Genomic DNA, 11,652 nt, shown 5'->3' on the forward strand with positions numbered 1-11,652 from the left:
GGAATGTTCCTAGTCTAGTGCTTTGGATGGAAAGGGGTGAGGGGGGAAAAAAAAACCTTCAAGCCCAGGCATTGTCCAGGAAGACCTGAGACCTGAAACCCTGAGACTCCAAGTCCAGGAAAGGCCTGGGGACAGGATTGCAGAGATGAGCTGGAACAGACTCCTCTGCTTGATACTATCGGGCTAGCTAAAGGCACATTGGCTTCAGAAGACTTTCCATCCACACACTATGGTGAGTCAGGCAGGATGTGTGTTAAATTGAGATGCTTAGCCAGTGCTTACCATGTGCTCCAGGAACATAATACAAACTCCTGAGAAAAAAGAAAATCATCCACCAAGGTTTACACACTTCCCATACCAGGCTCCCAGATGATCTAAGTCAATATTTTCATTCTCTAGGTCACCCGTTTAGATGCATGAGCAGCCTTGGAGTTCTGAGACTATCAGGAAATATTCTTAGAAGCCTTCGGCAAGCTGGTGGGACTCAAATCCCAGGTGGGCCTTGAGTAGAACAGGACACAGGAACAGCCACGCCACAGCTAACCATGGTCTCTCCAAGGCGTGTCTCTTCTCTAAAGACTCCACATTCAAGCTGTTACTCAGTATTTTCCTACCTGGAGCCTGCAATCCCGAAAAGCTCAGTCTGCTCTTCTGTTCCATGTGTCCCTGACTGAAGTCCACTTGTCTGCCTGTTCCTCTGGGACCTCGTGGCACTTTGTAAAAGCTGCTGCCAAAGATAGGCCCAGGCCCCTTAGTCAAAAAAAAAAAAAAAAAAAAAAAAAAAAACCCTGAGACCCCCTACTATCCCTAGGGTCCCCTAGGGGCCAGGCTCATTGCTGTTTCCATGGAGATGTGTGCACTCTGACCCCAGTCTTTCTCTGTCCCAGGCCAAATAAAGAGGGCTTCCAAGTGGAAATGCAGCTTGGGCTGCCCCTCCTCCCATGCCCCAGGTGGGCCCTGTCTCCAAAAAGGGGTTTGGGGGAAGGCCCAGAACCCAGGCAGAACCACTGAAGGACCTCCTTCCCCAAACTCCCCAGAACTACCATTCTGGTTTCTAAACTAGAGGGTGACTTCCCCAGGTCTCCAGCTGAGGTCCCACCCTTGCAAAGGCTACTGGAATTCCCTAGGAATGCTCTTGGATTCCTGGGCAGCTCTGCAAGGCTTTTCTGTTTACCTAGGGTCTCTGAGAAAAACTACAGAGGATAGAAATGTGACTGAGAACCCTCCTCTCACTAGTCCTGGCTCAGAGACCTGAGGTATCTGTCACTGAGGTCCAATTGTCACTTCCAGGTACAAACCACCAGCCCAGAACAGCTGCAGACCCATCTTTCACCATGGATGCTTCCTAGGGTGATAACCCAACCCATCAGAGCTCTCAAGACAACCAACATCCACTGGATGTCATTCAAAGAACTAAAAACTACACCTTCTTCCAGATCTTAGGTGAGAGACTACTTTTATTCCTAATATTTGTTTTAATTATTTTATTCTTAATCAGATATAGTGGTGTATGCCTTTAACCCCAGCATTTGTGAAACAGGGACAAGCAGGTACAAGGCCAGCCTGGTCTACAGAGCTTGTTCCAGAACAGCCAGGGCTGTCAACACAGGAAAATCCTATCTTTAGAAAAAAAATTATGTATTTGTGTGGGTATGTACATATGAGTTGCAGGTGCCAGAGGCCGGAGGTTCAAGTGCCAAAGCTGGAGTTACAGGCTGTTATCAGCCTCCTCCTGTGGGTGCAGAGAACTCAACTAAGATATTCCATAGGAATTATATTCAACCTTAAACACTCAGCCATCTCTCTGTCCTGCTTTTTATTTTTTAATTTTATGCATATGACTGCTTTGCCTGCATGTATATAATTGTACTACATGCATGTCTGGTACATGCAGAAGTCAGAAGAGGTTGCATAGAAATAGTTAATACGGTTGAGAACCATCATGTAGGTGCTGGAAATCGAACTCCAGTCCTGTGCAGGAAGACCAAGTTCTCTTACCCTTAGCCATCTCATCAGCTTCATTCCTTTTCTTTTTCTTGTTTTGTTTCGCTTGGAGACAGGGTCTCACTATGTAGCCTAGGCTGGCCTTCAGCTCTCACACATACCAGTGCTGAGATCACAGATAAGGGCCTGTCCCCAAAGTCTTCCTTAATACCTTTGTAGACTTAGCTGGATCCCAGCTCCAGGTATTCATCCTCAGGTAGTATTTGAATACCTTTGGGTTTGGACAGCCAGTGTTCCCATTATTGGTTTCTTAGACACTAAACAACTAAAAGTTAGTGGTTTACATTTGTGGAGGCTAAAACTGCAAAACCTGGATAGGGCTTTCCTGCCTCTTCCGAACTATCTGGTGGTTACCTACAATCTTTAGCTCCTCTGAACATCATACTCTCTGCTCATGTTTTCATATGGCCTTTTCTATCTATCTGTCTATCCCTGTTTCTGATTTTTCTTCAGATGAATATATCTGCCAGGGCCTTGTTTCCAGATAAGCTCGCAGTGACAGGTTCCCTGGTTAATTGTTAAAAATACCTTTGAAGGAACACAATTACACAATTCTAACCCATGTTTAGTCAGGCTGTTGGGACTCTGTAGAGTTGTGATAATAATTAGTATTTGTTTCTCTAAGCGCACCAGAGGAAAGGGTGATAGATAAAGGCCATGTCCCTGCAAGCTCTAACTCTTACCTGCCTGTTCTTACTAGAAGAAAGAAAGGTATGGTATGTGCCATCCCAGACAGACAAAGTACGCTCACTTTCCCCAAGCACATGGCCTGAACGGTGTAGAGCACAGACAGGCCAAGAAGCAAACTCTCTCAGTTTGGTTAAGAATGAAGAAAGGCCTGAATTGTGAGGACACCCACCAGGTCACAAGAACAGCTTAAGGGTAAATAGGAACCTTAAGGGAGCCTCTCTGGGCATACTAATGAATTGATCAATCTCCTATACAGGCCCCACCACTGGAGTTTCACCTAGTTCTGGCATTACCATTTAGGGTCTACTCCACCTATCACCTGGCCAAGCCCTTTGAGAGAGTAAAGAACAGTTCTTTCTGTCAAACTGTGTTTGGGCATTCCTCGAGGCCCACACATTGTTTGAATTTGCAGCGTTGGATTACTTCAGGGAAGAGAGCCTGGCCCTATCTCTGCTCTGTGCAGAGAGAGGACTGCCACAAGCTCAAGCATCAAAGTAGAGCAGGGCATGGGGCCAGCGCTGCCCACTCACTCTGCTTTTGCCTAAGAAATGGAGTTCAAAGTGCTAAAATAACACTTTTTTTCTAATTATGAAATGGCAGGGAGTTAAAATCCGTAACTAGGATTATAAGGAAGATAATTAAGCCCCTCCTAATCCACATGCTGTGAGCCACATTTTCCAGACTAGTGAGTAGCTTCAGACGTTTGAGTCCAAGAATTGAGATGGCTGGCCTGTGAATAATGATTCAGATCACCCAGCCTGCCCTACCCCAGGGCAGACCTGTGTTGTTTGTGTATGTTTGGTTTCATTTTTGTTGCTTTATATTCTATTACATTATATTCAGTGCATGTGTGTGTGTGCACATATGTACATTATGGGAAGCATGAGGAGGTCAGAGGACAAGTGGAAGGAGGCAATTGTTTCTTCCTTTCAGGTCCCAGGAACTAAACTCTGGTGCTCAGGTACCTCTTTACCCATTGATCCATCTCATTGGCCCTTGGTTTGCTTTTTAAGACAGGGTCTCACTATGAAGCTTTGGCTGGTCTAGAATTTACTCTGTAGACCAGGTTAGACTAGCGTTCAGAAATCCACCTGCCTCAGTTTCTCAAGTGTTGGGATTAAAGACTAATCACCACCTCCCAGCTTTTTTTAAAATTATGTTTATGGGGGTGGGGAGATAGCACAGTGGTTAAGCGCACATATTACTCTTGCAGAGGACCTGAGTTTAGTTCCTAGCACCCACAGCAGGCAGCTCACAACTGCCTGTAATGTACTGGAGAACTTAATACCTCTGCCTTCAAGGTACAGACACACACACACACATAAACATGGTTAAAAATAGTCAAAATAGTCAGGGAGTAATGGTGTATGCTTTTTTAGTCCCAGCACTCAGGAAGCAAAGGTAGACAGCTCACTGTGAGTTCAAGGCCAGCATAGTCTATAGAGTGAGTTCTAGAACAGCAAGGGATAAGTAGAGAAACCCCATCTGGAAAAAAACGATAATAATAAAGGTGGGGAATCTTCATTAATCTAAATCCAACATGGTTTACATACTGAGTTCCAGAACAGGCAGGAATGCATAGAGAGACCTGCCTCGGAATAGTAATATAAAAATTATATTTATTTAGCATGTGTTTGTAAGAATGTGCACATATGTCACAGAATTCATATAGTAGTCAGAGTACAACTTGTAGAGGTCAGTTCTCTTTGTCTACTATGAGGGTCCCCAGACAGAATTCAGGTCATCAGTTTTAGCAGCAGACAATGTATCCACGGAGCCATCTTGCTGGCCTAAGAGCATCCTTTTTTTTCTATTAATTAATTTATTCAATTTATATCCCAATATCAGCTCCCCTTCCCCTCCCAGTCCCCCCTCATATAGCTCCTGCCCCTGCTCTCTCCCCTTCTTCTCTGAGAATGTGGGGTGCCCCTAGATATCACCCTCATCCCAGCACATCAAGTCACTGCAGGACTAGGCTCATCCTTCCCCACTGAGGCCAAATAAGGTGGCCCAGTTAGGGGAATGGGATGTACAGGCAGGCAACAGAGTCAGGGACAACCCCACAGGAGCTTTTTAAATTTTAGATTTACTGAGACGTTTTGAAGGTAATAGATATCCTTCACCTGTTTTTCTTATTAATGATAACATGCTGTACCTCTAGAATACCTTTGTCAAAACCAAAAGGCCAGGGATGAGTGCATCTCAGGGTTAGAGCATTCACATATGTCTTAGTCAGGGTTTCTATTCCTTCACAAACATCATGACCAAGAAGCAAGTTGGGGAGGAAAGGGTTTATTCACCTTACACTTCCACATTGCTGTTCATCACCAAAGGAAGTCAGGACTGGAACTCAAGCAGGTCAGGAGGCAGGAGCTGATGCAGAGGCCATGAAGGGATTTCACTTAATAGCTTGCTTCCCCTGGCTTGCTCAGCCTGCTTTCTTATAGAACCCAGGTCTACCAGCCCAGGGATGGCACCACCCACAATGGACTGGACCCTCCCCCCTTGATCACTAGTTGAGAAAATGCCTTACAGCTGCATCTCATGGAGGCATTTCCTCAGCCGAGGCTTCTTTCTCTGAGATAACTCCAGCTTGTGTCAAGTTGACACAAAACCAGCCAGTACAACATGTAAATATTTACGTGTAAAGCTTCACATGTAAAGCCCTGAGTTTCATCCCCAGCACCCAGAAAACTTAAGAGATAACTTTGGCCAGTTACTGTTCACTAAATACCAAACTTGACTCAGAACATACCTGTTTTATCATCACTTTTCTTTGTACCTTGGCAGGTTTTAAGAGCTGGGTGTAGTGGCGTCTGCCTATGTCCTAGACCTTGGGAGGTAGGGGAAGGAGAATCGAGATTCTTGGTCAGCCTGTGACCAGTTCCTTGATGTTGGCTGTCACAGAAGCCTGTCCTGGGCCAGTTGTGACCATGTAATATGGACAAAACAGATGTGACACCAGTTTTTAGGTGGGGACCCTATAACTGCCATGCCCAGAACAGCCATTTTGATCAGAGCACAGAAGGACCAAGTTTATTCAGGGAGCTGTGCTCTCTCTGAATTGAAAGACAAGAGCTAGGAATATTATAACTTAATTTTAATCTACTTTAAAGATGGTTTTTAAACACTTTAACCTCCCATTTAGCCCACCACTCACTAGAGTGGGAAAGAAAGGATACAGAGGAAGTGGACCTGTTTAGAAAGGTTCTTTGGAGCAACTCCCATCTATGTTGTCTGGAAATTGGCAGTTCAGTTCACAGGTTCGCAGGCAGCAGCAGCTCGACCCACTCACAAGCACTCCATGGATACACCAGCAATTCAGTTCCGTAGTCAGGTTAGCAACAGCAGTGGCACTACCTAGCAGAGACAGGCCTCACCCTCAGCACAAGTCAGCAAAAGGGACCAAGAGGAAAGACAGAAGTTCTCAGCTGTGCCTCTCTTATCGAGAAAAGATCAAGAAAGACTCAAGACCCACAAGCATTACACAGCTAGCTCTGTAAGCCATCCTAGCTCAGCCTCCATCACTGTCCATCGAGTCATATTTATATCTTCCAAACATCATGTATCCTCCTTGTGTCTTGCCTCAGCAAGTGCATCTTTCTCAGCTGACATCATTCTGCCAATCAGCCTGAGTCCAAAGAAGGGACAAGAAAGTTCAGCAAGCCTCAGCACACCATCAAAAGTTGTTTTGGTGACTCTCTATGAAGTCCTGACAAATGCAGCCCAACTATGCAATGTAAGGCAGACTAATACATGCCTGTCATTAGCAAAGAATGCATCACATGTCCTTTCATGTGCTTGCTTTCGTAGAGCATCCTCCTGTGTCTGCTTCAGCACAACATTCCTTCATGAATCTGCCTTAGTCTTTCACCTGTGTCTGCTTCAGGAAAACACTCTTTCCTGTGTTTGCTCCAGCAAAATACTATCCAACTCAACATTCGAAAGAACCCTTAAGTTTCCACTTCAGAGTATAGCTTAGCAGGAGAGAGTTTGCCCAGCATGAGTGAGGCCTGGAGTGGGAAAGGTCCCCAACACTGACCCTCAGCACTAAAAGCAAATAAGACATTTCTGAGCTTGGGCTGGATTGTACTTGGTGGTAAAGCTCTTTGTCTTTTATGCATGAAGGCCTAGATCTAATCCCCAATAAAAGAAAAAAAATTAAAAAGGTGGTGAGGAAAACATTGCTAAGCTAATCGGCACAGGAAGAAAGGGACAATGTAGAGAGAAGTCTAAGCTACCCCTATCCTCAGCTGAGAAATGGGTTACACATATTGAGATTCTGATAGGCTAGAAAGACTTTACTCAAGCTTCATTAATGTCCTTAAATGTAGCTGAGACTAGAATCCATTCCCAACTACTGATAAAGCTTCTTGGAGCAAAATGCTGTTTAAATTCACATAGTCTTAGTTACCCATTGCTATATATCACATTACCCCAAAACTTACTGTTTCGGCACTACAATAAGTAACTATATGACTTGTAGTTTCCTTGGTCAATAACTGATGAGTAGGGGCTGAGGAGATGGCTCAGTGGTTAAGAGCACTGACTGCTCTTCCAGAGGTCCTGAGTTCAAATCCCAGCAACCACATGGTGGCTTACAACCATCTGTAATGGGATCTGATGCCCTCTTCTGGCATGCAGGTGTACATGCAGATACATTATATATATTAATATATAACACTCATATACATTAAATAAATTTTTAAAAATTAAAAAGAAATCTCCCTCCCAACTGTAAGGTATTTACTTAGTAATTGATGGGAAGTGCTTAGCTGATTGTGGGTAGTACCATCCCTAGGCTGGTGGTTCTGGGTTCTGTTGAAAAGACTGAGCAAGCCATAGAGAGAAAGCCAGTAAGCAGCATCCCTGCATAACCTCTACATCTGCTCCAGACTCCAGGTTCCTACCTGTTTTTCTTTTCTGTCCTGACTTTCTCCAGTGATGAACTATAATGTTGAAGTGTAAGCCCAATAAACCCTTTCTTCCCTAGTCTACAGAGAAAGTTCCAGGACAGCCATGGCTACACAGAGAAACCTTGCCTTGTGGCAAAAAAAAAAAAAAAAAAAAAAAAAAAAAGCTCACTTTGTAGCTGTCCTAAGAACTCTATATATAGACCAGGCTAGCTTTGAACTCACAGAGACCCGCCTGCCTCTTTGCCTCCTGAGTATTGTGATTAAAAATGTGTGCTGCCAAGCCTGGCTACATCTGTTTGTTTGTTTAGTGTGTATGAGTGTGCGTGTGTGTATACACACATGTGAACATATGCATACATGAGTGGCATGGTATGCATATGGAGGTTAAGGACAATTGATAGTTCTTTACAACATGTGAATGATACATGCCCAAAATCTCAACACCAGGGAGGCTAAAATAGGAAGATGAGGAAGGACCATCACAAAAACCAAAATAAATATTTTCCCCCAGATAATCCTTGTACTAAATGTGTATACACCCTTCATTTTACTCTGCCTCTTCCCTCATTTCCTGTCAAAATGCCATTAGGCAAATCTACCTCTGCCTGCCTATTGCATACCTTTTATAGGAATGGCAGCCCCCAGCTCTGCAAAATCCTCCAATGTGATCTCTAAGCCCTCCCTAGCCATACCCCTCCCAACATATCTTTCTTTCTGTTTTTGGGGAATCCTGCCCTGTTTGTCACGAATGTAAGCACTGGGAAGATTATAGCTTTTGGGAAAGAGCTTTCCGAAAAAGAATCAAAAACTGTTTGTGGAGATAATAACCTGTCAATAAAATGCTGATTGACCAATCAGCTAAGGCAGGATTAGAAGGTGGGACATCTGGCAGAGAGAGAGAGGAATTCTGGGTTTGAGTCAGGAGCTGGGTGATTTGCCTGGACACAGGAAGACTTGCATGAAACTGAGGACCAGGTAACCATCCACATGGCAGGACATACACTAGAATAAATGGGATAATCAAGTTATGAGCTAGTCAGGGAACAAGCCCAAGCTTATGCCCTAAGCATTTATTAATAAATATAATTAAGTCTCTAGAGTCGTTATTTCTGGAACTAGAGACTAGATGGAAAAGCCCCAAGTTACGAAGGTTAAAGAGTTTTTTCTTTTTGCAGTTTGGTATCCTACTCCAGTAATCCCAGCACTTCTGATGCCAGAGTAAAGTGGCAGGTTGGGGATTTGGGTGTTTTAAAACACAAAACAAAACACAGAAATATTACAAGAATGTTTTGCTTTAGAATGGGGGTGTGGGGCTGTTACAGACTGTCCACAGCAGCTGACAATGATGTGCCTCCTGCTCTAGCAGAGGTGTAGTTTTGCCAGCTGCAGATAGTTTTCGTGATTATATGACATTTATTTTGAGAACTTTTCAGAGGGTGTATAAACGTTAGGGGCCCAAGAAGCAAGGCAGGGGTGGTAGTTGCTTAGGGAGGTTGGTTGTCCTTTGCTAATAGTGTTCTTAAAGAAGAAACAAGAAGAAAGAAATTAGATTCAGAGATCTCTCCCCTCTATCCTTCTTTCTCTCCTATCTAGTGATAGGGGTGAAAATAGGGGGATAAAGGGTAGAAAAGGAAGAACCCACAAAGTAGCAAAGACCATTTATAAGTAAGGCCATTTCTATTAGTGAAAAATGAATTTTCCTAGCACTCTACTTTCCACTGTCAAACTGATAGAGTCTCACAATTAAGCTTAACATGTTAATGATTTTTAAAAACTAGTTTAAGGTCTAAGAAGATAATTTTTGGTTGATAAATGCAAGTAATGATAGAAAGTGTATTAGGTACAGAACATTAGGTTCACCAAGATGAGATAGATGGATGTATTTAGCAACCTTAGAATTACCAAATATGGGCTGGAGAGATGGCTCAGCAGTTACGAGCACTGACTGCTCTTCCAAAGGTCCTGAGTTCAATTCCTAACAACAACATGGTGGCTCATAACCATCTGTAATGGGATCCTATGCCCTCTTCTGGTGTGTCTGAAGACAGCTACAATGTACTCATACATAAAAAATAAATCTTTAAAAGACAAAAGAATTGCCAAATATATATGGACTGGACATTGTGAATGTAATCCTTACTTGATAGTTTTTATTATGTATAGTTTATTGATGTTGAAGAAAGAGCCTTTATTGGACTAAGGGGAAGATATCAGAGGATTTTTTTAATTTAACTTTATTTTATTTTATGTGCTATCGTGTTTTACCTGCTTGTGTGTCTATATTATGTGATGTGAGGGTGTCAGATCTTGGAGTTCTAAACAGTTGTAAGTTGCTGTGTGGTGCTGGAAATTGAACACAGGTCTCTGGAAGAGCAGTCAGAGTGCTTAACCACTGAGCCATCTCTCCAGACCCAGAGGATGTTTTAGTACAGTGTATGAAAATGTGTTTCTGTTTTTCCTTGCCTGCCTAAGGCACTTCTGGTTGGTTAAAATAAAAATCTTATGGCCTATAGCAAAAGGCAGAATAGTACGGCAGGACTTCCAGGGAGAACCCTGAAAAGAAGTTAGGTAGATACAGGAGATTCACCTCTGAGACACACAGGAAGTCAGACAGATGAAACTGATGGGAGGGAACCAACCAAGTGGCAGAACCAGATTATTATAAATTGGATAATTGAACTACAAGCTAGTTAGGAACAAGCCTAGCAGAGGTCTCCTTGTCATTATTCAGGAGGAAGGTCAGGCATAGAAAATAGAAAATCCCATCTGGTTACAAGATACATTTTTGCATTAACATATGTAAGGAATGCGTAGTATTCACAATTCAGCTAAAGATGATTCTCTGCTCCTTGTTTGAACATGGAAGGCATCTTTCCAGTGTTTTTTATTTTTTAACAGATTGCTACCTGTCTTATTGACATTTTTAAAAATTTAAAGTCAATTAAAGCATTATTTAATCTATCATTGGGAGATCCCATATTCAATAAACATCTCTTTCAATGTGTGGTCAGATCTTTTTACAATTATTTGACCTGTACTGTTTTAAGATATATATGTAACATATTTTATGCCATACTGTCTAAAAAATTGTTGTTTTCTAATAGATACATAAGTTGGAGTATCATACATTTTAATCTGCAAAGGTGCCTCCAAGACAGCCATCACCACCTGTAATAATTGTGAAATCACAGAATCAACCTTTTAGAACTCAAGGCAGAAGCCCATTGGAATTGTGGGTATGTATCCATAGTATGATGTATGAACATATGTACAGATTGTAATTTGCCAAACTATAGAGTAAAACATGTAACTTATTGTTCTAAAGAGGCATTTTAAACAGAATCTGTATTCTCAAATCAGCATAAGTTTCTGTATCTAGGAATTTAATAGGCTGTCAATCTGCAATCTTGTCATAAGGTGATGCTATAGGCTTTAGATTGGATTCCTCTGAAGATACTTTATTCTGAATCAGACGGTTTTTCAACCTGTTTTCTGTTGTGGACATGCATGCATGTGAGCACACAGCATAGCTGTAGCCATTTTGTTCATGCCCACCAGTGGTTTCATATTGCTGTGATATGCCTGCCAGTCACTGACAGAAAAACAACTTGACTCAGAGCAGGGTCATGCTGACCACATCCCCATTATGTTTTGTATGTCTAGAGGTTTGTTAATGCTAAGGAATTCCACGAAGATTTCTGTAGGACCATCAAGTTTAGGGTCAGTATGAACTGTTATGTCTAAAATATCTTGAGTCAGAACTGACCACCAGACAGCACTTCCTGTATGAGTTCATTGTGAGTTTTGTGGGTTTTTTTCCTTTATAAGCTGACAGAAAAAGATGTTCAATATTATGGCTCAACTCCCAAATCCTGAGATATGGTCCAGATTGATCAGTATTAGGGTGTGTGTTGAATAAACCATCTCTGTCTAACTGACTGAGATCAGTGTTTGTGGTTTCTGGATAAATTCCTAGACCACAACATTTTTTATTGCTTCCACTCTAGCATTTACTTGTTTAGTCTTTTCCTTCTCTAAGTCT

Source organism: Micromys minutus (assembly GCF_963924665.1).
Source record: "Micromys minutus genome assembly, chromosome: 1".
Lineage (NCBI taxonomy): Eukaryota > Metazoa > Chordata > Mammalia > Rodentia > Muridae > Micromys > Micromys minutus.